The following is a 6651-nucleotide window of genomic DNA, read 5'->3' as shown; positions in this document are numbered from 1 at the left end:
GTGGTGTGGCGTTCGATTCTCTATGCCTACCCCTGCGGAGAAGCGGCGTGATGGTTAGTTAGTTTTTATCTTTGAGATACTAAAACTTGTTTTCGTAAACATTGAAGATATTATAATTGTTGTGAATGAATTGTTGGTGATTGTGTATAAATATAAATAGCTCCTAAATGGAGGCACTCAGATTTGTAAACAAAGATTTGGACACTCAAAACATTGTGAATAAAGTATTATTACAACATTTTGATTGTGTCCAAATACTTGTTCACAAAATCTGGATTATCTCCAATTACAGGAGTTATTTTCATATTGTTTTTTGACATCTCATCAAAGATGAAGATCAAATATGACGGTCGTCAGTACCGTAAATGCCCAGACTTCCATATTCTTCTTCATCTTTGATGAGATATGAAAGAAAAAAAGAATATGAAAGTATTGTTAATTAAAATTATTATGAAAACATTAAATATTTGTAATGGAATTTATATTTTTAAGTTTGGTATTTTGGTACTCTTTATAATCGTTTGTACTTTGTTAAAAAGTTGTTTATTTTATGGGAATAAAGGATTGGAGATTAATTTTAATATACGACTTGTACCCAGTAACAAAGAGTAATAAATATCGACGGCCAAACTTTAATATTATGTTTGTTTGCAAACAAACTCATAAATATTTCATATTCATCGATGAGATGCAAAAGGACAATTGAAATACTTTATACAGTAGAGCAGAGGTTCCATGTTTTGAGAGCAAAATGAATAATAATTCACAAAACGAGCAAAACCGATGCGGAAAAAATGCTCCCCAACTAGCGATATTTTCCATAACGCATATTTGAAGAAATTCCATAATGGCGAAAGGCGTCATTGTGAAGATTACGCGATAACATCGATATTGATGATCTTGCAAAGTCAAGAGCTGACAACTGAAGAATTTTGGAGTTGCATTGTATTTCGTAACAAGAAGTTATGGAAGAGAGTTTGTTGGTGGAGGAGGAGGAAATAGCAGCGGAAATAGCATCTTCCGGCTCAATAAGAGAATTATTAAAAGCACGGGAAACAGTTGTATCGTATATTGAGAAGCATCACCAAGACGGCTATGCATTCTAAAAAATATTCATTGGTAATGCTGTGTCACTTTTTAACCAAATTTTAAATGTAGATAAAATTAATTTCCGTAGACCACTTTCTAATTTGAAAAAAAACATAAAATGACAAACTAGTATTTTCGTTTTTTTAAAAAAAATTTATAATATTTTTTTCCAGTTTTGTACAAGTTAATTAAAAAAAAGAACAGTTGTTGTTTTTTATACAAAATACAGAAGAAATGTTAGTACATTTCATTTTACATTGATTTAAATGATGTAAATAACATAGGTTCGCTTAACGAGTGTTTCACATAACGAGTAAGATTTTGGTGCGAATTAATCTGATAAATATTATAAAAAGTTCCGCCGTATTTCATTTCAATGTTAATATATAACTCGTGTACAATATTTGCAGTTCGAAGAGAATTGAATATTGGAGATATAAAATATAAAGCACGCACGGATGTGCTCGTAATATTGGAAGCATGTAAGTTATAGGGATGGGAGTATTTACATGGAAGTGTATTTGTAGAGTATAGAGTAAATATTGAGAAATCCGTATTCCGGAACACTTCCGCTCGATTGAAAATGCAATATTGCACATGTGTTGCGACTCTATCAATAAAAGGCTATTTCTGAGCATATTATTATTAGGGTTTAACCGTTTTATATTCTAGTATCACTAAGGCGTTTACCAAATAAAGCCAAAACCATTAATTACCATGATAACTACAAATTTCAATTGAGTGATTCAATGTGATATTTGCACGTGTGTAATGTGATCACTTAAAACCAGTCTATGACGGTCGTAAGCCCCGTAAATGACCAGACTTCCATATTCTTCTTCATCTATGTTGAGATGTCAAAAATAATAAAATATTTTCTTATAATGTTTCTCAGTGTCCACCTCCAAAGTGTAGTGGTAAACGCGTTTCGCTACCGTGCTGGAATTCCCTGTATCGATTTCCAAGGGGGTCAAAATAAGTATGATTATATGTGATTTTTAATCGATTTGATGATCGAGATAACACCGCTTGTATTCTTTGCATTGCCCTATGCACCATTGGGTGTGAGTAAAGGTTAGAAGAAGAAAAATAACTCAAGGGACCCCAAATGTGTTAGCTATTGTTACTATTTTCCTTTTCTTAACATGTATTATTTCTCGCACTTTAATTATGCCTAGCATGGCAAAAAAGCCATTTCAAAATTTGAGTGAAATTATATTTAAAAAGAAAAATGTATTGAATTTTTTCTTTACATTCACCACTCTCAAATTTAAATTATGTAAACTTCACATACGTTGTTTGATAATAATGCTAAATGCATCGAAAAAAGTGTCATAATGGATTTAAAAAAAAGGTTTTCTTCAACAAAAAAAAAACTAGTAATTATATGCTATTTGTTTTATTGACTTAATTAAAATAAAGAAAAAGAAATTATTAAAGATACATCTTTTTGTTTCTTAAACTAGAGGATGATTTGAAAAAGGTATCCGAAATTTCACTCATGTCTCTCTTCTGGAAGGCATTATTCCTATGTGAGTACATAAGTAAAGAGTATAGCTTCCCCCCAAACTTTTGACAAAAGGTTTTTCAGTCACAGGACTAGAGCCTCGATAAGTATCTGCCCGGAAACGGAATGGGCTGGATTCCAAAGCTCCTACATGACAATTTTAAAACGTTCCTGCAGCTTACACCTGCAAATTGGGTTCACTTGTCTTCGAAAATACAATATTGCTCACGTTAAATCAATTTAGAAATATTTGCATTTTAGTAGAGAAAAAATACACACCCAACCTAAGTAACGAAAGAGGAATATTTTATAAATCACAATCACCAGTTGAAGAAACCTGTATATTTCACATATTCTCAACTGATTGCAGCACTATCTGGAAAAATTACATACCTTTTAAAATTTTAACTACCAAATGAAAATAAAATCTTACAAGAGGGCATACATAAATTTTTTAAAATGAATGCCATAAAGATATTCAATAACGGGCAGCATGGTGAACGTTACACAAATGTACTCGTATAAAGTGTAAATCACTTTAGCCAGGTCAGAATATTCCAAGATTTATAGATTTACGTTCAGACTTCTATCTTCCTTCATGAAAAAACGATGGAAGCTTTCTCTTAGTTGAGACACCATACATCTTTTAAAAATATTTAAGGTTTGCGAACACGTTTTTTTCTTGTTGGTGTTGTTTTCCTGAATTCAAAGTAAATAATATGTTTTTTTTAATTATATAAAATGAAATTCCAATTTTGTTTTTAACCACTTTCGTTTCCGGAAAGTACTTTTTTGTCATCTTCAGGGATGGAAATGTTCTCTTGAGGGATGAACGAGTAAATATCTATTCCTTAAGATGACAAGATGTTTGTCGAAACCAGTTGGAATAAAATACAAAAAATTGAACAAAAGTCGGAGATTCGGCAATTAATTAATTGAGAAACAATGAAATCATAACATCAGAAATTTATTTTAATTTTTTGACGAGTATTATTATTATTATTTTTTAATTTTGTCATTTTTTTTTATATATGTATCTAAAATTTAACCTCAAGAACTCTTTTCTTTAAATTTTTTTGTATAAATTCTTCTCCTCAAAGGGCTCGTACACATTTGAAGTGTATAAATTACATAAAGTAATTCTAGTCTGGTTATGTAACAACGAGTACTTCAGCTATTACTGATATTTTCCTTTATCTACATTTTCCATGTAGTGTCCTTTTCGTATGCTCGTCATAAAATAGGTTACATTACAATACATATTATAATATACGTGTAACAGTATCATAACAGAATCATAAATTATATTGTCGTATTATTGTAGTTAAGCCCTTTAAACAATATGATGAAGAAACATCGTAGTAATTGAAGTGGAACGTTCAGTGGAAGATTTCACTGAACAAAACATAGTTTGAGAACATTTCTGATCCTACCAAAGCTGATAAATGTCATTATTTAATGTAATAAATTATATTTAATCCATTCGTTTTCGAAGCGTAGGAGTTGGCGCTTTTGCTACTGGGTTTGAAGTCCGGGTTTCTTTTCCGAAGGGTTCAAATAAAATATGTGTGATTTTCGAAAAATAAATATGATATGTATTTACTTTAACTTGAACAAGTACCTGAATAGCAATAGACTAAAAACCTTCGATTCACATATTTCACAATCAAGATAACACTGAATCTATACAATGCAGTATCATATGTACCACTAGTGTGAAAAGGGTTAGGATTTTTTTATTGTTTGTTTTTTATGAATGGATATCATTCAAACCCTATGGAAACTATTTAAAATTTATTACTGTTGTTATTCAAAAATCAAATTCATGACAGAAAAGGAGCAATGCACGAGAAAGTCCTTGGAATTGTACAGGGCTTACGATATATTGACGGCTGGCTTAAGTAATCCCTTTAAATATATTATATACTTATAATATCCAGCATTAAGGCCATGTTTTGAACTTTATTTAAAGTTACAACATTTTGAGTGTGTCCAAATACTTGTTCAGAAAATCTGGATTGTCTCCAATTACAGGAGTTATTTTCATATAATTTTTTAACATCTCATAAAAGATGAAGAAGAATATGAAAGTCTGGGCATTTACGGGGCTGACGACCGTCATAGGCTGGTTTAAGTGATCACTTTACACACGTGTAACATTCACCAATTCTACCCATTATTGACTACCCATTATTCATTTGAAGTTTGTTTCTTTACACATTTCAGTGTGAATACTACAGATTGTCGTACGATTTCTTAATTTAATAAATAAATTAATACATTTTTTATTCATCATTGAATATATTATAGCAATACTTGGAAAACCATTGTTTTCTTATTATTTTCCTTTTGATACCAACTTATTCATAAATACGGGTTTTATCAGACGAAACATTTAATTACTTTCATGAACATTTTTAAAACGCTGAAATCTTTTCTCTCCATTTCATTACACGTGTTTAAATTAAATCATTTGCTACTGCGTTACATTTTACGCAAATCGATGGCGGTCTGTTTAATATAAATCATTGGAGATTAAACAGATCCTAAGTCCATTGGAGCTATAAATCCTTGGAACTCAAACTCGGGGACTCTACCCTAGAGACAAAGGGGTGAGGAAATCTCCTTTAATGGAACCTTCACCCACACTTCTGTTTCCCTTATTTAAAAGTGAAATACAGGGATGCGCAAACCACAATCCGGGAGCCGTGTGTGAGTTCTGTTCCTGAAAATATTTGCAATGTGATCACCGAGTAGAATCTTTCAAAACACGTAATTAATGAAAAAGTGTAATATGAAACAACTTTTTTGCACTCGCCCATAAAGGATAATAATTGAGGTAATTCTTAATAATTCGATTACTTTGATTTTATTAAAGTATTTATAACAAAAAAATATAAACAAAATTATTAGGTTTTTACTAACTAACTAACTAACTTAACATCACGCCGCTTCCCCGCAGGGGAAAAACTTAATTCATTCAATGAAATTACGAAACCTTACTGAATCCTTTTTATTAATTTTCTTTGTTACAATATGAAATCGAAATACGAAACACTCCCTGGCCTGAATATTAATGCGTAGGGACAAAAGTCCTGAAAGATTCATGAAAATAAGGTTCCATAAGCAACCCTTTACTGCAAGTGGTTATACATAAAATTACAATGTTAAAAAAGATGAAAATAAGGGTAGGTACTGTTAGAATACACAAAGAGATAAGAGCAATGACGTGGTTTTATTTATAATTTAGCTTAAGCACGTTGGGAAATGGGTTTTGGTTAAATGATAAATTATTATTTATATATGTAGCACAACTTCTGAGTGGTTAAAAATAATTTTTTTTTTACTGTTATAAAAAAGTCATATAAATTAATAAAAAAAAAAGGATTTGAACGAATAAATTAATTTGAGTTACTATAATCTCAAAAGGTAGGCCTCATCCCTTAGGCCATGACAAAAATTGTTAGTGTAGCGTTTTGTTGTTTGTAAATTGTCCACTTCTGTAGCATTTGAATTACGTACATGATTTGATAAAATTTTCTTAAAGTTTTCTTATTCATCTACCTTATTTCTACACCAAGTAATGTGTATAGCATTACCGATGTAATCGGCGCAATGTGGAAATAATGTTCTGACAATTTTATAAATCACTGATTTTTTGTCGTTGTTGAAATATTTGGTCGAAAATGGTTTCGAAAAATTAGGTGTTTATTTTACATGTTTTAATTATTCCAATAAATATTGCTAATAATAAAATTTCTTGTCTTTCACGCATGTTGACGTGATGTTTTCAAATTACATTAAAATTAATTCAAAATAGTGAAAGTCTACAGCTTACGGTATTATGTTTTAACTTTTATGTTTCTGCATATGATACTAGACTATTTTGTAGAAAAAAATAAAAGTTTTTTCTCAATATTTAATAGAGGTCACTAATTTAACATAAGGTATTGAACCCGGCGACAAAATGATCCCAGTCTTTGCCCTAAATTTTGGACTGAATAATCTGTGATCTTCGTGTTTCAAATTTGCATCGATGGACCCTATCTCGAGGC

This window comes from Brachycentrus maculatus, unplaced genomic scaffold (genome assembly GCF_059751285.1).
Source record: "Brachycentrus maculatus isolate JH-2025_06_01 unplaced genomic scaffold, ASM5975128v1 h1tg000329l, whole genome shotgun sequence".
In the NCBI taxonomy this organism is placed as follows: Eukaryota; Metazoa; Arthropoda; class Insecta; order Trichoptera; family Brachycentridae; genus Brachycentrus; species Brachycentrus maculatus.
This window is presented reverse-complemented; position numbering follows the sequence as displayed.